The sequence below is a fragment of the Phyllobates terribilis genome, unplaced genomic scaffold (assembly GCF_046119375.1).
Source record: "Phyllobates terribilis strain yellow unplaced genomic scaffold, ASM4611937v1 Scaffold_4__5_contigs__length_816908805, whole genome shotgun sequence".
NCBI lineage: Eukaryota > Metazoa > Chordata > Amphibia > Anura > Dendrobatidae > Phyllobates > Phyllobates terribilis.
Window position 1 is genome coordinate 424208866 of NW_027362764.1, and position 21177 is coordinate 424230042.

Consider the following 21177-nt stretch of genomic DNA (forward strand, 5'->3'; position numbering starts at 1 on the left):
AGCATTTTAGTGCTCGCTCAACACTAGTCTTAATCACTCTTTATTCACCTTCATGAAGCTAGAATTAGGCTTAAGTAGGATGCCCACCAATGTGATATTGATGACCTATCTTTGTAACTGAACAAAGCTCTTCAAACTCATATGAGCTTGAAATATACCATGCAAAGAATGAAATACAATGCAAAATTGATAAAAAATATACCATATCATAATGGAATGCTTAATAGAACCCCAGCAGCTCTTAACCCTTTTGTGCCAGAGCTTGTTTTCGCCTTCGTGTCCCGGCAAATTTTTTCAATTCTGACCACTGTCAATTTATGTGGTAATAACTCTGCAACGATTGAATGGATCCAACTGATTCTGAGTATGCTTTTTCGTGACATCTTGTACTTCATGATAGTGGTAAAATTTCTTCTATATGACTTGTGGTACTTTGTGAAAAAATCTGAAATTTGGTGAAAATGTTGAAAATTTTGCAATTTTCAAACTTTGAATTTTCTTGCCCTTAAATCATAGAGATATGTCACACAAAATTTACAAAACCATTTTATTAGGGATAATACCTAAGTGACTTTCAGGGGCCTTTATGACAGAAAATACCCAAAACTGAGACCATTCTAAAAACTGCACCCCTCAAGGTGCTCAAAACCACATTTAAGAAGTTTATTAACCCTTTTGGTGCTTCACAGGAATTTTTGGAATGTGGAAGAAAGCAATGAACATTTAACTTTTGTTCACAAAAATGTTACTTTAGACCCCAATTTTTTTATTTTTGCAAGGGTAACAAGAAAAAATGGACTACAAAATTTGTTGTGCAATTTCTCCTGAGCACGCCGATTCCCCATATGTGGGAGAGAACCACTGTTGAGGCACACAGCAGGGCTCGGAAGGGAAGGAGCGCCATTTGACTTTTTGAATGTAAAATTTGCTTGAAAAATTAGCGGACGCCATGTCGTGTTTGGGGAGCCCCTGATGTGTTTTCCGACAAAAATGTTTTTCAGCTCCCAATTTTACATTATCATAATGGTAACAGGAGAAATTGCACCATTAATTTTTTTGTGCAATTTCTCCTGAGTACCCCAATACCCTATATGTGGGGGAAAACCACTGTTTGGGCCATGGCAGGGTTCGGAAGGGAAGGAGTGCCATTTGACTTTTTGAATGTAAAATTTGCTTGAATAATTAGTTGACACCATGTCGCGTTTGGGGAGCCCCTGATGTGCTTATACAGTGGAAACCCCCCACAAGTGACCCCATTTTGTAAACTAGATCCCTCATAGAACTTATCTAGATGTGTGGTGAGCACCTTGAACCCCCAGGTGCTTCACAAAAGTTTATAATGTAGAGCCGTGAAAATAAAAAAAATCAAACTTTTTCCACAAAAATGATCTTTTAGCCGGCTCTCATCGCCACAGGAATGCCAAACATGTGGACCCTAAATGTAGTTTAGGCACATTGTGGGACTCAAGAGGGAGAGGGCATTTGTATTTGGGAGCACAGAATTTTTGGAATTTCTTTTGGGGGGCAAGGGCCATTTCACTTTTCCAGAGCCTTTGTGCTACCAGTAACATGGAAGCCCCTTATATTTTCATTAACAGATGATGGAACTGTGTGGGGATTTGCTTTTTTGAGGATTGAGTTGAAGCTGTTATTGGGAACATTTTACATAACGTTTATCCGGCGCTCTAGGCTGAGCTCTTACATGAGGGTTTCCATCTAAATCTCCAAGTGATGTAATTCAGATGAAACCCCCAAGGGATCCATTCACTATAATGAGGCAGCAGAGTTACTCTGGACTCCGTCTGGCCTCTGTTTAGCAGTGTAATTTTTTTCAGAAGTGCACAAAACTGTGGCCAACTGCACTTTTATGCATGCCTTAAAAATCTGACACCGTGGGATCATAGGTCACTATGCCTCCATCAACCTCATTAAAATCTTCCGCCGGGGGTTCCGTCTGAATCACATATTTCAGAGATTTACACGGAAACCCCGGTGTAAGCGCTCAGCACAAGATAAATGAGAGCCGTGGCTTACTGTGTTGTTTGGGGAAGCAGAATAAACAAATTAGCAGCAGGTGAAGAATTGGTTTTATTTATTTTTTATGCCGTTCCTCGTGCGGTATAAGTGATTAGGTGACTTTATTCTTCAGGTCGGTGCGATTACAGAGATACCAGATTTATATCGGGTTTTTATGTTTGACAGATGTCACACACAAAATAATGCTTTTTTTGCAAAATCTAGTTTTTGCATCGCCATATTTTGAGAGCTATAATTTTTCCCTATATCGGCTGACAGAGTCACGTAAGAGCTTATTTTTTGCGGGACAAGTTGATGTTTTTATTGGTACCATTTTCAGGCGTGTGACATTTTTTGATCGCTTTCTATTCCGTTTTATGGGAGATAAAATGAACAAAAAACAGCAATTCAGGATTTGTTTTTTGAGGGTTTTTTCAATACCATTCCACATGTGGTAAAAGTGATAAGGCAGTTTTATACTTCTGGTCAGTACGATTACTGCGATACCACACTTATATAGTTTTTTTTATGCTTTGGCTCTTTTGCACAATAAAAACTATTTTATAGAAAAAAGAATTGTTTTTGCATTGCTTTGTTCTGAGAGCTATAACTTTTTTATTTTTCTGCTGATGGAGCTTCATGGTGGCTTTTTTTTTTGCGGGACAAGATGACATTTTCAAACGGTACCATTTTTATTTATATTTGGCTTTTTGATCATATTTTATTTCACTTTTTGTCAATATGATGAAAAAGCATTGTTTTTTGCTCCGTTTTTTATTTATTTTTTTTAAGGTGTGTACAGAAGGGGTTACTTAGTGTGACAGTTTTATAGAACTGTCCAGATGCGGCGATACCAAATATGTGTACTTTTTTTGTTTTTGCATAAATATACAGATTTATTGTTTTCATTTTTTATTTTGTGATTTTTTTTAACAGCTTGAAAACATTTTTAGGCTTTTTTTTTACTTTTTTTACTTAGTCCATCTATGAAACTTCAATTTTTATTTTTCTGATCACCGGTCTCATGCAATGCAATAGACATGTATTGCATTCATGAGAGCTGACAGTTTTACACTGTCATATCTCCTGCTAGACTCAGCTGCTGGCTGAGGCTAGCAGGACACTGTACATGGCAGACCCGGAGGTGGTCATGTGATCTCCGGCTGCCATGACAATGCCAGGTCCTATCAGCTATCATGGGGGCCATCGGAAAGGTGAGTGGACGACCCCCTCTCCTCTCACTATCTCCTAAATGTCATGATCGCTATGGATCGCTGCATCTACAAGATAGCAAAGGATTAACATCATTGGGACCTGATCCAATCAGGTCCCGATGATGTTCCCTGTCAGAGCTACTGCTCTGCACCGCACCCGCAGCACTTGCAGGACCCTGGGGGTCCTAAGCGCTGCGGGACCACCGACCGTTTATAAATGTCGGCGCTGCACAGAGCCCAGCCAGTGCCAACGTTTATGTACAGTGGGTGGTTGGGAAGCAGTTAATTAAGCTTCTATGGACAGGCATTGCACAAGCCATTCCAGCAGGTCCGAGAGGAACTTGGTCTTTCCTCTCCTTAAACCCTATAAGGGATTTGGACTTCCACAGGGCCCTATGGGTTCTGTTCAAGAAAGAAGCAAGCTGGCAGAGAGAAGGTGTAAAGATGGGTCATTACGAGATTCAGAACACTATTAACCTGCTGATTAACCCCACATCTGAAGGTTAATAGCGTTTTTTTCATGTGATGGGTTCCCTTTAACCGAGCTTCTCGTGTCATCTTGCATTGTCCGCAATGCCCCAGGTAGCGACATTTACAGAAGTAGTAAGGAAGAGTTCAGATAATCATATATTGAGTGATGCAAATGTAAAATTTCACAATAATCACTAAAGATCTGTATACATTTTTTTTACAGCATGTGATTTTTTTTAAATTAAACATTTCGCACTGTTTATTCATGCAGATTTTTAGTGCAGAAATCCTGGACAATCCACATTGTGGATACATTTTACTTTATCCGCTGCTTGAAAGCTTCCTTTGAAAAATTTTGTTTCGCTCTGCAAAGGACTCAGTTTCATAATAACACAGTTTGGTCACATGTTGGGATTTTACACGACCAAAGACCTTTTGTGCACAAAAGGAGCTACAAAATACAGTATTTGAACTTTTTAAAATGAGAAGCTTCAAATGGAACAATCTTCAATCAGGTCTCCTGGTTTGGACCCAATTACAAATCTGTCGAGTGTATTGAAGAGAGCCATAACCACAATGGCTACCCAACAATTTCATTATTAGACACATTACCTAACATAATCTGATTCCTCAAACATTGTTTCAAAAGACAATAGCACTTTTCTTTAGCAATACAATGTTACAGTGCAAAGCTGTGTGATGTCCAGTTCCTGAAAAGATCCAAAGTCCATAAAAAGAGAAGATCTGCAGCACTCCAAATCTAGAGAGGCAAATGCAATGTTTCTTCACCATGGATTAATAATAGAGATGAGTGGAAGACTCCTGCAGGGAAAATTGACCTCCTGTTTCTACATAGAGCTTAGAAGGATTCAGCTAGTCAGTTTTTAATCACGTGATGTCATAGACCTAATGGAATACAGAAGAATTAACTAAATAGAAAGGCAAAATGAGCAATTTTAAGTACACAGTGCTATATAATATGATGACTGCAATATATTAAGAGGATACAAACTTTGATGGCAATGTTTCTTTAATGATCATCGGCATCATTTTTTTAACCCCTTTCTGATGTGTGTCGTAATAGTACGGCACACATGGGGTCCCTGCCTTTGGTGCTGGCTCTGGCGCTGAGCTCGCACCTTTCTGGACACATGACAGCTGATCAGTACAGCTGCCATGTGCCTTTAACAGCCACGGGTAGAATCGCGATTAGTGTTGAGCGAGTATGCTCTGTCCGAGTATGCTCGGGCCGAGCTCTGAGTATTTATAGCTGCTCCGTGATATGGTTGAATCGCTCCCGTGTGCATGATTTGCAACTGTTTGACAGCTTTATTACATGTGAGGAAAGTGTAAGAAATAGACATTCCTCACATGTAATAAAGCTGTTAAACAGTCACAAATCATGCACACGGGAGCGATTCAACCATATCACCGAGCAGCTATAAATACTCGGAGCTCGGCCCAAGCATACTCGGCGAAAGGGTTAATAGAACATACTCGCTCAACACTAATCGCGATCCATCCGTGGCTGTTAACTAGTTAAGCGCCGCTGTCAACCTCTGACAGCGGCATTTAACTCACGCAAACCAGATGCGCGTCATTGGCCCTGCCCATTGGCGATCCCATCACATGATCGCGGGTCGCCGATGGGTTGGCATGACAACACGGGGTCTGCAGGAGACCCCTTTGGTTGTCATTGCCAGATTGCTATGAGTGCCTACCAGTGGTCGGCGCTCATACCAAGTGAGCATTTCTGCTACACATAAGCGATCTGATCATCGCCTGTATGTAGCAGAGGCACTCAGACAATTGCAGCTTTAAGTCTCCCATGGAGACTATAGAAACATGCAAAAAGTAAAAAAAAATGTTTTTAAAAATATTAAAAAAATAAAACAAATATAAAAGTTTAAATCACTCACCTTTCCCCTCATTAAAAATAAAACAATAAAAAAATCACATATTTGGTATTGCCGCATTCAACATTTCCCGATCTATAAATATAAACAAAGAATTAATTTGATCGGTAAATAGCATGACGGAAAAAAAATCAAAACGCCAAAATTACGTTTTTCTGGTCGCTGCTACATTGCAATAAAATGAAATAACGGGTGATAAAAACATCGGATCTACCCCAAAATGGTATCAATAAAAACGTCAGTTTGGCGAGCAAAAAATAAGCCATCACCTGGCCCCAGATCCAAAAAATGGAGACACTACGGGTCTCGGAAAATGGTGCCTTTTTTTTTTTTAACAAACTTTGGATTTTTTTTTCACATCTTAAATAAAAAAGAACCTATACATGTTCAGTATCTGTGAACTCGTAATGACCTGGAGAATCATACTGTCAGGTCAGTTTTAACATATAGTGAACATGGTGAAAAAAAAACCCAAAGCAACTGTGGAATTGCACTTTTTTTGCAATTTCACAGCACTTGGAATTATTTTCCCGTTTTCCAGTACACAATATGGTAATACCAATGGTGTTATTCAAAAGTACAACTTGTTCCTCAAAAAATAAGCCCTCACACTGCCACATTGACAGAAAAATAAAAAGTTATAGCTCTGGGAAGATGGGGAGCAAAAAACAAAAACGCAAAAACTGAAAATTGCCCTGTTATGAATAGTGTTGAGCCACCCCCGTAGTGTTCGGGTTTGGTTCGGTTCGTCGAACACCGGGATGTTCGAGGAACTGTTCGTCGAACACCTTAGAACACCGTCGAACACCGTTAAAACCAATGGCAGGCAAACAAAAACACATAGAAACACATAGAAAACACCTTCAAAGGTGTCCAAAAGCTGACAAACTGCTCAGAAGACGCTTTCTTTAAAAAAGCCGGCCGGCAATTCAGCAGCGGCATACACCGGTACCCGACAATTTAGACAAGAAGGAATAGAGCCTCACACATAGATTAGATAGATAGAAACATGTCAGTCACATATATATGAAGTACAGTGACAGTGTTGATTACTGTACTTGTCATTTAGTGTAAAGGATTTATTAAAAAATATAATAGTGTTTTCATGCACTGTCTCTTTAAAAAAGCCGGCCGGCAATTCAGCATCTGTACCCGACAATTTATAACAGACAGAATAGAGCTTCACACATAGATTAGATAGATAGAAACATGTCAGTCACATATATATGAAGTACAGTGACAGTGTTGCTTACTGTACTTGTCATTTAGTGTAAAAGATTTATTTAAAAAAATAATAGTGTTTTCATGCACTGTCTCTTTAAAAAAGCCGGCCGGCAATTCAGCATCTGTACCCGACAATTTATAACAGACAGAATAGAGCTTCACACATAGATTAGATAGATAGAAACATGTCAGTCACATATATATGAAGTACAGTGATAGTGTTGGTTACTGTACTTGTCATTTAGTATTAACATAAAGGATTTATTATTAAAAAAAATTGGCGTGGGGTTCCCCTTAATTTTAGTCTCTAGCGGAGGTTAAGCAGACAGCTGGGGCAGATGTTTGAAGCCTGGGAAGGGGGTAATACCCACGGAGCTTCCCAGGCTACTAATATCAGCCCCCAGCTGAATACATAGCCTTTACTAGCTATTAAAATGGGGGACCCCCCCAAAAAAATGACGTGGGGTCCCCCCTAATTTAATAGCTAGCAAAGGCTAGGCAGACAGCTGGGGGCTGATATTAATAGCCCAGGAAGGGAGCCATGAATATTGGCCCCCTCCCAGGCTAGAAACACCAGCCGTCAGCCGCCCCAGAAATGGCGCATTCATAGGATGCGCCAATTCTGGCACTTAGCCTCGCTCTTCCACGCTGCCCTGGTGCGGTGGCAGTGGGGTAATAGGGCTGGGGTTGATGTCAGCTTATAATGCCAGCTGACATCAAGCCCAGGTTAGTAATGGAGAGGCGTCTATAAGACACCCCCATTACTAACCCCATAGTCAAAGTTAAAAGAAAACACAAACACCCAGAATAAAGTCCTTTAATTGAAATAAAGACACAATCCTTTATTGTTCTAAATTAAACCATACTTACCATCACGCCCATTCCAGCTGAAGCCAACGATCTCCTGCAATAAAAGAAAAATAATAAAGCAACATCATCCTTACCTTTCCATGGTTCCCACGACAGCTTCAGCTCTGCTACATCGAGATGACAGGCTGGACCGCAGCAGAACGCTGCCATCCAGCCTGTCATCCCGCAGACACTGAGAAGCGCAGGCATGCTTGCGCTCCTCAGTGTCTGACTGTGACGGCATCCAGATGAGCCGACAATGAACTCGGCTCACCTCATGTACGTCACTGACAGCGTGGGAGAATTCTCGCGCTGAGTGCAGGAGAATTTTCCCACGCTGTCAGTGACGTGCATGAGGCTGATATTTAAATTTGGCGCACAAATCGGTGATTGGTCGCGGGCAGCGTCCGCGACCAATCAGCACAGTAGTGTTTAACTTTGGCCTCAAGATCAGTGATTGGTCGCGGTCAAGACGGCGACCAATCACCGATTTGTGCGGCACATTTAAATAGCGGCCGCGACCAATTGGATGTCAGCGCCGCTCCCCGGTCCTCCCTTCACACCCTAGCCGCATGGATGTCAGCGGCGCTGCCTGGTTGGATACTTCCGCTCCGAGAACCCGGGACATGAGTGGGTACTCGCAGCAGAAGTATCTCGACCCGCAGCGCCGCTCCCCGGTCCTCCCTTCACACCCTAGCTGCTGATCTCCCCACAGTATCCGCATGGTGTTACAAAGGTCCGGACATTTGTGTTAAAAATCGCTGATTGGTCGCGGGCGCTGCCCGCGATCAATCACCGATTTGGGCGCCAAATTTAAATATCGGCCGCGACCAATCACCCATCTTGGCTCCACATTTAAACACCGCTGTACTGATTGGTCGCGGACGCTATTTAAATGTGGCGCCAAAATCGGTGATTGGTCGCGCCCAGCGTCGGCGACCAATCAGCTCAGCGGTGTTTAAATGTGGAGCCAAGATCGGTGATTGGTTGCGGCCGATATTTAAATTTGGCGCCCAAATCGGTGATTGGTCGCTGGCAGCGCCAGCGACCAATCAGCGATTTTTAACACAAATGTCCGGATCTTTGTAACACCATGCGGATACTGTGGGGACATCAGCGGCTAGGGTGTCAAGGGAGGACCGGGGAGCTGCGCTGCGGGTCGGGATACTTCTGCTGCGACCAGTCGCTCATGTCCCGGGTTCTCGCAGCAGAAGTATCCAACCAGGCAGTGGCGCTCCCCTGTCCTCACCAATACGATTAGCTGATTGGTCGCGCTCTCCGCACGCGACCAATCAGTGATCTTGGCGCTAAAGTTAAACACCGCTCTGCTGATTGGTCGCGTACGCTGCCCGCGACCAATCACCGATTTGGGCGCCACATTTAAATAGCGGCCGCGACCAATCAGCGAGCTTGGCGCCAAATTTAAACAACGCTCTGCTGATTGGTCGCGGACCCCAGACGCGTCCAATCAGTGAGATTGGCGCCAAATTTAAACAACGCTCTGCTGATTGGTCGGGGACTCCAGCCGCGACCAATCAGCGAGATTGGCACCAAATTTAAACCCCGCTCTGCTGATTGATCGCGGTCGCCGTCCGCGACCAATCAGCAGTATTGGCGCCAAATTTAAACCCTGCTCGGCTGATTGGTCACGGTTGCCGGCCACGACAAATCAGCAGTATTGGCGCCAAATTTAAACCCCGCTCTGCTGATTGGTCACAGTTGCCGGCCGCGACCAATTAGCGATTTTGGCGCCAAATTTAAACACCGCTCTGCTGAATGGTCACGGTCGTGACCAATCACCATTATTGGTGCCAAATTTAAACACCGCTTTGCTGATTGGTTGCGACGGCAACCAATCAGCATTATTGACGCAAAATGTAAACACCGCTTTGCTGATTGGTCGTGACCGCGACCAATCAGCATTATTGGCGCAAAATTTAAACCCCGCTCTGCTGATTAGTCGTGACCGCCGGCCGTGACCAATCAGCGATATAGTCGCCAAATTTCAACACCGCTTTGCTGATTGGTCGCGGTTGCTGGCCGCGACCAGTCAGCGATTTTGGCGCCAAATTTAAACACCGCTCTGCTGATTGCGTCGGGTCTGCCGCATACATATTCTAGAATACCCGATGCGTTAGAATCGGGCCACCATCTAGTTTCATGAAATAATTTAAAAAAAAATTGACGTGGGGCTTCGCCCTATATTTGTGTCCAGCCAGGTACAGCAGGCAAGAACGGGCTGCCCCCAACCACCAGCTGCCTATTTGTACCTGGCCGGACACAATAATAGAGGAAAGCCCTTTATTTCTTAATTATTTCATGAATTTCATGAAATAATTAAAAAAAAAAAATACGTGGGGCTTCGCCCTATTTTTGTGTCCAGCCAGGTACAACTAGGCAGCTGGGGGCTGGAATCTGCAGCGCAGGGAGGCCCAAGCTTTCTGGGTCCCCCCCGCTGCAAAATGCAGTCCGCAGCCACCCCGGAAAATGGCGCATTCATAGAAGCGCCATCTTCTGGCGCTGTACTCAACTCATCCAGGGCCCTGGTGCGGTGGCTCACTGGGTAATAAAGGGGTTAGGGCCAGCTTGGCATTATCAGCTGGCCCTAAGCCCGAAATTCATGGGGTCACGCCAATATTAGACATGACCGCCATGAATTTCTAGTAAAGTATTTAAAAAAAACACAAACACCCAGAAAAAAGTCCTTTAATTGAAATAAACACACAATTCTTTATTGTTCTAAATTAAACCATACTTACCGTCACGCCCATTCCAGCTGAAGCCAATGTCTTCTGCAATAAAAGTAAAATAATTAAGCAACCTCATCCTTACCTTTCCATGGTTCCCACGACAGCTTCAGCTCTGCTACATCGAGATGACAGGCTGGACCGCAGCAGAACGCTGCCATCCAGCCTGTCATCCCGCAGACACTGAGAAGCGCAGGCATGCTTGCGCTCTGCAGTGTCTGGCTGTGACGGCATAAAGATGAGACGAGTTCATGTCCAATGAACTCGGCGCACCTCATGCACGTCACTGACAGCGTGGGAGAATTCTCCTGCACTCAGCACTTCAGCGTGAGAATTCTCCCACGCTGTCAGTGAAGTGCATGAGGTGAGCTCATTCATGTCCAATGAACTCAGCTGACCTCATGTACGTCACTGACAGCGTGGAAGAATTCTCACGCTGAAGTGCTGAGTGCAGGAGAATTCTCCCACGCTGTCAGTGACGTGCATGAGGTGCGCCGAGTTCATTGGACATGAACTCGGCTCATCTGGATGCCGTCACAGCCAGACACTGCAGAGCACAAGCATGCCTGCGCTTCTCAGTGTCTGCGGGATGACAGGCTGGATGGCAGCGTTCTGCTGCGGTCCAGCCTGTCATCTCTATGTAGCAGAGCTGAAGCTGTCGTGGGAACCATGGAAAGGTAAGGATGAGGTTGCTTTATTATTTTTCTTTTATTGCAGGAGATCGTTGGCTTCAGCTGGAATGGGCGTGATGGTAAGTATGGTTTTATTTAGAACAATAAAGGATTGTGTCTTTATTTCAATTAAAGGACTTTATTCTGGGTGTTTGTGTTTTTTTTAACTTTGACTATGGGGTTAGTAATGGGGGTGTCTTATAGACGCCTCTCCATTACTAACCTGGGCTTGATGTCAGCTGGCATTATAAGCTGACATCAACCCCAACCCTATTACCCCCTGCCACCGCACCAGGGCAGTGTGGAAGAGCGAGGCTAAGTGCCAGAATTGGCGCATCCTATGAATGCGCCATTTCTGGGGCGGCTGACGGCTGGTGTTTCTAGCCTGGGAGGGGGCCAATATTCATGGCTCCCTTCCTGGACTATTAATATCAGCCCCCAGCTGTCTGCCTAGCCTTTGCTAGCTATTAAATTAGGGGGGATCCCACGTCATTTTTTTTGGGGGGTCCCCCATTTTAATAGCTAGTAAAGGCTATGTATTCAGCTGGGGGCTGATATTAGTAGCCTGGGAAGCTCCGTGGGTATTACCCCCTTCCCAGGCTTCAAACATCTGCCCCAGCCGTCTGCTTAACCTCCGCTAGAGCCTAAAATTAAGGGGAACCCCACGCCAATTTTTTTAATAATAAATCCTTTATTTTAATACTAAATGACAAGTACAGTAACCAACACTATCACTGTACTTCATATATATGTGACTGACATGTTTCTATCTATCTAATCTATGTGTGAAGCTCTATTCTGTCTGTTATAAATTGTCGGGTACAGATGCTGAATTGCCGGCCGGCTTTCTTAAAGAGACGGTGCATGAAAACACTATTATTTTTTTTAATAAATCCTTTACACTAAATGACAAGTACAGTAAGCAACACTGTCACTGTACTTCATATATATGTGACTGACATGTTTCTATCTATCTAATCTATGTGTGATTCTCTATTCCTTCTATTCTAAATTGTTGGGTACAGATGCTGAATTGCGGGCCGGCATTTTTAAAGAGACGGTGCATGAAAACACTATTATTTTTTTTATTAAATCCTTTACACTAAATGACAAGTACAGTAATCAACACTGTCACTGTACTTCATATATATGTGACTGACATGTTTCTATCTATCTAATCTATGTGTGAAGCTCTATTCTGTCTGTTATAAATTGTCGGGTACCCTGCTGAATTGCCGGCCGGCTTTTTTAAAGAGACAGTGCATGAAAACACTATTATTTTTTTTGATAAATCCTTTACGCTAAATGACAAGTACAGTAAGCAGCACTTTCACTGTACTTCGTATATATGTGGCTGACATGTTTATATCTATCTAATCTATGTGTGAAGCTCTATTCTTTAGGTTCTAAATTGTCGGGTACCGGTGTATGCCGCTGCTGAATTGTCGGCTTTTCATGTTTCACTGTGAGCACTGTTCCCATCGATTTGGGCAATCACTGTAATGCCACAACCACCATGGCTGTGGCATTGCAGTGAGTGGCAGACAATCCCTGCATGATTGGTGCTCTAAATAGCGCCAGACATGCAGGACACGCTTTTGGTGCACGAACAGTTATCGAACATAACCTCGAACAGCCGAATTTTTTGCAAATCGTTCGCGTTCGTCGAACAACTCGAACACCGCCCAAAACAGCTCGAATTTGAGATTGGCGAACAGTTCTAGTCGAACACCGCTCATCTCTAGTTATGAACACCATTAATTTCCTGGTACTGTACAATTGAAAAGGGTTACATAATTGTTACATTCATGTGGTAAGGTGTAAATATTAATATTGATATTACTACTGTTATCATTTTTAATATTGAATCATTTATTAAATGTCTTATTTACTTATGTATGTATTTATTTAGCAAATTGTCAATACATTTTGTATATGTAACAATCATATGCAATATTCAAATATACATTGTGTTATAGCTGTGTATATAGTAATTGTGCTATTGCCCTGGAATTCCTACTACTGACATTTGGTAATTTTAGTACCTGTGTGTTGATTGGCTATTATATTACTTTTGGTGCATTGTTTTTCCACAAGATTATTTGATATTATGGATGAATATCCTTAGACAGTAGAACTCTTCAGGGTATTGTTCCCCACACGATATATCACAAATATATTATTAAGCTTAGAATGAAGAAAGTGTACAATATCCATTTATCATTTAAATCCTTCTGTGGTGTAATTCTCTCCATAGATGTGTAGGCAGTGTTAATGCAATGTATTATAATTGGAAAAGAAAATTAATGAATGTTCATTAATAATTGAAATTGCCAATTGTCATTTCAATTTTAGATTTATAGTTGCAAAGACTTTTAAATGTTGCTGAGATAGTAGCTGCCAATCTGAAAATCAATATTTTGACAGATTGGTACTTAGACCTTTCGGTTGTCTGACATAATGTCTAAGTGTTGTGCACTCTATCAAAATATTATCTGTAACATGAAATCATGTTGTGTATAGTTGTCTTTAGGTTCATTGCATTTTCTTTTGGAAATGTGCAAGATCTTGGGTACACCGTCATATCAACATGTGCTCAAGATGACACTTATCATATTATTCCCATATGTGTGAGTCATCACAGCTAGAAGGGATCTTGTGACATATCATTTCTATAACACAGCACCATACTATTCTATTTTACAGTTGGACATGGCAGCTTTCTGTGATGCTTATAGAATAAGTCACTGGTAGCACAGAATATATCACAAGTCTTCCAAATAAATTATAGGTGACTATGGTTATCTGTCAGATAAATTTGAAGTGAAGAATATTTTAATGCATTCTTAGACTTACCGTGAATAATTTAAAGGCAAATTCCAGTTATCACAAAATATTTTACTAGAAAAAATGAAAAAATTGAAAGTTTCTGGTCTGTATCATCGATGCCAGCTGATGAGGAAACGTCAAGTGCCAGAGATAATGTAAAATAACATTTTTTTGTATTTTTCTGTGCGTTTTGAAGTGTAGCCCACTTCTTCTTCAGGAATCAAAAAAAACATATGCAGGGTTCACAGATATTTATGTAGGGGAACATTTTGAAAAAAAGAGAACCAAGAGAGACACATGACAATGAGTTCATAGGGTAGACACATGATGAGAGAGAAAAAAAGTGTATAAAAATATATCTGTAAGGATAAATGAATAAACAGCTAGACATATAGAAATGGAGGTGATAACACTATGAACTCTGACAAATCGCACATTGTCATGTGCCTCTCTTGGCGCTCCCTGCCGTGTAACCTGCGGGGTCATACGGCAGGGAGCGGGGTGACACAGCAGGGAGCGGGGTCACACGGCAGAGAGCGGCAGCGCCTTCATGAATACACTATGGCCACCCTAGACAGGAGGAATTGGGCAGTCTCCCGTCCAGATCACGAGCTGCAGTGATGTTACAAAGAGGCAGGGCCGGAGCTACACAGAACAGCACAACTCGCAGTCGTCCCCGGCCCTGCCTCTTTGTAACATCACTGCAGCGAGTGATCTGGATGGGAGACTGCCCAATTCCTCCTGTCTAGTGTGGCCATAGGAAACTCATGGAGGTGCTGCAGCTCCCTGCCGTGTGACCCCACTCCCTGCCGTGTGACCCCGCTCCCTGACGTGTGACCCCGCTCCCTGCCATGTGGCCCCGCTCCCTGTCGTGCGACCTCGCTCCCTGATGTGTGACCCCTTTTCTGTCTAGTGCGGGTTCAGAAAAGAACCAGAGAGGCAAGCATTATACCATAGCTTGAGTAAAACAAAGGACATAAAACACTGCACCACTCCTGTAGTGAACTATAACTCCCAGCATGTCATAGGAGCTGCAGGACATGCTAGGAATTATAGTTCTCCTCAAGGCAACCACATGACATAAAGTCTAAAGTCAATAATAATGGATGTTAATGCTGCGGTTGAGTTATGTTTACATTTACATTGGTGAGCAAGGCTCAAGAACATTCTTCATCTCATTTACAGAGGAGGGTGCTGGTTTGTTGAGACTCCTGGGTTTAACAACTCTTACACATCCACTTGACTTCTTTCCTACATGATGAACTTCTTTCTTCATCTTATATCAAACCTCTTATCAACGTCTTATAGTCTGGATTACAATTATATAAAACTTCCTCTGATGGCCTACTTTTCTTCTGGATTACAAGAGACTACAACTATTTTGTATACTCTTAATAGATTAATTTCTAGGACATTCCAGATTCCAGATTCCACTTTGTATACTATACAAATTGAACCGAACTTTCCTCGCACAGGGTCAATGAGGTACGCCTCGACCCTTGACAAGTACTCATACTCAACCAGTATTTTCGTTGTAATGCACCAAGTTTGTTTTACTAATTATGTCTCTAATATTTTAACAGTAACTAAGGTTTAAGCTACAAACATTTAAATTTTTGACTCTTACTGTTAACTTGTATGCCTACTTGTCTCTTCCCCATCTTGATGGGGATACTCTTCCCTATATTTTTCCCCTCTCTCCTTTTCCCTCCCTAATAAATATTATGTTTCCTTTCCTTCCCCCCACCAACCTCCCACCCCAGTTTCCTCTTTAGTGTATTTTGGTGTCTCGTTTGTATAATTTTGTTTATGTGTTATAAAAAATTTCAATAAAAACCATTGAAACACATTTACATTGGTGAAAGTTTCTGTTATTAATGTTATTAAATATTTTACCACATTTTTCGCTTCAAAAGTCTTTTTCCTCTCTTTTCTGCCTCTAAAACCTGGGTGCGTCTTATAGTCTGAAAAATAAAGTACACATAATTGGTATCGATGCGTCCAGAACGACCTGACCTATAAAACTGCTCTACTAGATAACCCCTTCAATGAACACCATGAAAAAATAAAATAAAAAATGTGGCAAAAATACTATGCTTTATGATCAAAAAGTAGAATAAAACGTGATCAAAAAGTGGAATGCAAAAAACAAGCTGCCCTACAGCTACATCATCGTAAAAAAAGAAAATGCTATAGCTCTCAGAATAAAGCGATACAAAAACAATTCTTTTTTCTATGACAGTTTTTATTGTGTAAAAGCTCTAAAACATAAAAAAAAAATTATATAAATGTGGTATCGCTGTAATCCTATTGACTCAAAGAATATAGTTGTCTTATCAATTTTACCACAAAAAAAACCCCTAAACCATTCTTAAATTGCTGGTTTTGTCCATTCTGCCTCACAAAAATCGGAATATAAAGTGATCAAAAAGCGTTATGTGCCTGAAAATGGTACCAATAAAAGCTTCAACTCATCCTGTAAAATACAAGTCCTCACATGACTCTGTTGGCAGAAATATAGAAAAATTTTAGTTCTCAAAATATGGGGATGCAAAAAATTGTTTTTTAGTGTGTGACAGCAGACAAACACAAAAAACTATCTAGTATTGCTGTAATCGCACCGACTCGAAGAATAAATCTGCCTTTTCACTTATACCACATGAGGAACGGCGTAAAAAAAAACTAAAATAAATTTTTGACCTGCTGCTGATTTGTTCATTCTGCCTTCCAAAGATCACAGTAAGGCTCAGCTCACATTTATCCTGCACTCTACGCTGAGCGCTTACACTGGGGTTTCCGTGTAAATCGCTGAAATATGTGATTCAGACAGAACCCCCGGTGGAAGATTCCCTATATTGAGGCAGTGTTCATCTTTTTAAGCGTGCATAAAAGTGCTGTTGGCCTCAGTTTTGTGCACCTCTGAAAACAAGGACCTTTAGATGGAAACCTCAATGTAAGTGCTCAGCGTAGGAGAGTTGAAGTGTTCCAGAGTTACTACTACATAAAGTGACGCTGGTCAGAATTGTAAAATTTTGGCCTGGTCATGAAGGTGAAAACAGCCTTTGGGGTGAAGGAGTTAAGGGCCTGTCATCAGGATATTACATCTCTAACTAACGCAATATGTGTTAAGGTGTTTTAATTTTTATTACCTTTTATACCTTGTTTGTAGAATTTCATTTGGAGCTTTTAGAGAAATAAACTGATTAAGTCTTAACCACATGTGCAGAGGTGTTGGACAATACACTTGCAGCTCTTCTGCCTCTCTACCTGTTTTCCGCCCTCCTCTGGCCACTGGTCTTTGACTGACAGGTCACTCTTGTATCAGTAACCTGCCTCACCTACCTGAGATTTTACACAGGCACCGTCATTTCCCGGGGTCTCTTCCTTAGAGGGACGCTGCATGCACAAATCAATAGTCTGGCATTCACAACATCAACAGGAGCTTACTGAGCATGCATCACCCTCTCTAAGGAGACAACCATGGGAAGGGATAGCATCTTCATAAAATCTCAGACAGAAGAGGCAGGTCACTAAGACAAAAGTAACCAGTATGTCAAAGACCGCAGGCCTGTGATGGGCACGGAATAGAGAGAGAGGCAGGAGAGTTGTGACTTCAGTTCCTGCCCTCCTGCAATTGCAGCTAAAACTTAAATGCTTGATTTCTCTAAAACTACAAAATTAAATTGTAATAATAAGGATTTAATAAGCATTAAAGGGCCTTTACACATGGCATTAATTAGGGGTGTAATATCCTTATGACAGGTTCACTTTAACCACTTGAAGAAAATCTAAAGATTTACAGATCTGTACCTAGCCCCAGCTGCATCAGAACTTCATAACTTACACTGCTGCAGAGAGCCTGTCTGAGAAGATATGAATTCAAGAAGTTTTCTCTTCCCTTTTGAAAGTCTAGAGGGCAAAGCAATTTTGGGTAGAAATGACAGATAACAAAAGAGTTGCTGCAGTTACAATCTTTATTTCAATAGAATCAGTAAATGTGTCACCTAAAGCTTCATATTTCTATTTGTTTTCCATAGCGATTACTAGAAATATTTTTTATTTCAGGTGAATATAATTTTAATGAAACAATATTAAGTGAGTTGTCAAAAAATATGTAAATAAGTGTAAAACTGCATTCCACTCTCATGTACAATTGCGACAAAAAGATTTAGTCTAACCTGGGATACAGGTAGACGTAGCAATCTCCAAGCTGACTCGCCATCTGCTTAAATAAAAAGTGTGCCCTCTGATGTAAGGGTTATATGTCATACAGGTTACAGTATAGGTAGTTTCTCAGTCTCAAATACAGTGGCATTCAGAGACTCACAGGTAATGGCTTCCCTGTTTGGAGTAGTTGCCTTACTTTTCTTCTCCATCTGGTCCAGATCTTCATTTCTTTTTCAAGCTACATCTTTGCAGAGTTTGCCTTCTAGATATATATAGTTTTTCACTTATCCTATAAACAAAGACAAAATTCTCATGCACATTGTGCTCACTCTGTGCTCCCCACACTGTGCCTCCAGAATATATAAATGTCACAAGTTGTGTCTTCTGAGCCACACACTGTGTCACCTGAAATAAATATTAATCTGCTAAAAAGTAATAATACATGGAACCTTGTAGCAAGGATTAAATCACAAGCTGTGTCCCCTAAAATGAACTGAAATACCTAACATGGTCCACAAATGAGTATAACACACATTGTGCCTTCTAAAATCAATTATAGTATACACTGTGCCCTTTAAATTAATACTTCTATATGTAGTCCCACAGACATAAAGCAAAATACCTCTGTGCCCCAGAAATGATATATAATAGACACTGTACCCCACATGATGAACTATAGTTCTAGTGTCCCTAGAAAGGAGTTATAGAATCCGCTATATCCCCTTAAACTAATGCTGTCACTCCACATCAATTATAATACACACTAGGCCCCTTATCTGTTGATTATATTAAACTATGTGTCCCAATAATTAATTATAACATAGACTGTGCCCCCATGCAATTAGTATAATAAATGTTGTGCCCCAGCAAATTTTATGTGATGTTGTTATCCTGGAAAATAAATATAATGAACGCAATTAAATATAATTCACATTGTGCCAATTATAGTACATGTTGTGTCCCCAGTGAATAATTATAATATATGCTCTGTTCCCGCAGCAATTAAATATAATTCACATTGTGCCAATTATAGTACATGTTGTGTCCCCAGTGAATAATTATAATATATGCTCTGTTCCCGCAGCAATTAAATATAATATACATTGTGCCACCAGCAAACAATTATAATATACACTAAGCCCCCAGACACTAGCAATTAAAAGTAATATACTCCACGCTGCCAGCCCCCAGCAATTAATTATAACATACAGTGTGCCAAAAGTCTCATCCAAAAAGATATTAGAAAATACACCGAGCCCCCAGTCCCAGTAATTCATTATAATTTGCATTGTGCCCCCAGCATCCAGCAATTAATTATAATATACACTACACCCAATACTCCATTGCAGGGATGGGCAATTAATTGTCTTGTGGAGCCACATGAGAGACCGTAACTGTTGTGGAGAGCAGAACTAATAGACTAAAGTTAATTCTGCTCATTATTAATATTAACATATTATTATTTTGTATTAATATTAATATTATTCTTATCCATTAATATTAAGAAGTACAGTAAGTACACTGACTAGCTTTTACTGCTAATACATTTATCATTAATCTCAGCTAGAGGAGTCAGTGACTAAATGGAGCTCCTAGAACTGAGAAAAAGCTACTTCCTTACCAATTATTACATTTGGTAAGAAATGTAGATTATGAAGGACCTCCACCATAGTTCTCCAAAATCTCCCCTCCACTACTAAATGTGAACTACAACCCCTGGCAAAAATGATGGAATCACCGGGCTCGGAGGATGTTCATTCAGTTGTTTAATGTTGTTGAAAAAAAGCAGATCACAGACATGACACAAAACTAAAGTCATTTCAAATGGCAACTTTAGGGCTTTAAGAAACACTAAAAGAAATCAAGAAAAAAAATGTGGTACTCAGTAAGGGTAATTTTTTTCAGACCAAGCAGAGGGAAAAAATTATGATTATAATTTAGGTGTATCCATATAAATGGCCCACCCTGTAGATACTACTTGTGCCTTGCACACAGCTCGCTTTCTTTTGTCTCAAAGATTCTCCTATCTTCAGCTGCACATGCTCCTGAGGTGATCCTGCTACGCCAAGCAGGATGGTGCAGAACAAGCATCTCCCATTTGTTAATGTCGACTCCCAGGTTTTTGAGAGACGCTTTAAAGTAGTTTTTGTAATGTTTCTTCTGCCCCGACTGCTCGCTTTCCCTGACACACATCTCCGTACAGCAGTTGTTTAGACAATTACCTGTCTGACCACATGTCCAGCCCACATGGCTTAGGCTTTCAGTAGGAGAGTGACTGGCACATTCCCATGTAAAAACAAAAAATGCAAAACTAGTACCCACATATTACCATCAAATACAGTCCATATACCAAACACAAATCAGGACTACAAAATTATGGATGTCTTTTCATGTACATCCTCCAATGTGGTGTACATGATACAATGTACAAGGTGCCCAAAAGGAGTTTAAATTGGAGAAACTATGCAAAAAGTACAAGCCAGAATGAATTTACACAGACATACAATTAAGAATGAACTGGGCACGCCTGTGGGAAAACATTTCTCTGGTCAGGGACACTGTATGAAAGATCTAAAAGTTTTAGTACTAAAAGGGCACTTCAAAGATGACAGGGAGAGAAGAATTTGGGAATTCAAATTGATAAAGAAGTTCAATTCACTGACAACAGGACTCTAATCTAACACCTGGGTTTATGACTCACTACATGGAGTCAATGCACACATCCACCAGATGGTCTCCAAATAATTAAGCATTCCAACAGACATTTCTTGGACGTATCATTAGGAGGCATCACCCCCTCCTCCTCATGAACAAATGTCATACTGTAACAACTCTTAAATGTTGTGCCTTTTGTCTTATGAATTCATTTGTAATTCTGCTTGACTAAGGAGCCTCTGTGCTCTGAAAGCTTGCACATATATATTTTTTTCTGGATAGCCAATAAAGGTATCACTTCAAGAATACTTTTGTCATTTTTGGACATAAAGGTATTTACATCGATTCTGGCTAACATGGTACCACAATATAACTTTTTATTGTACAGTAGGAGAGTGTAAACGCTGCAGAGCCCAGC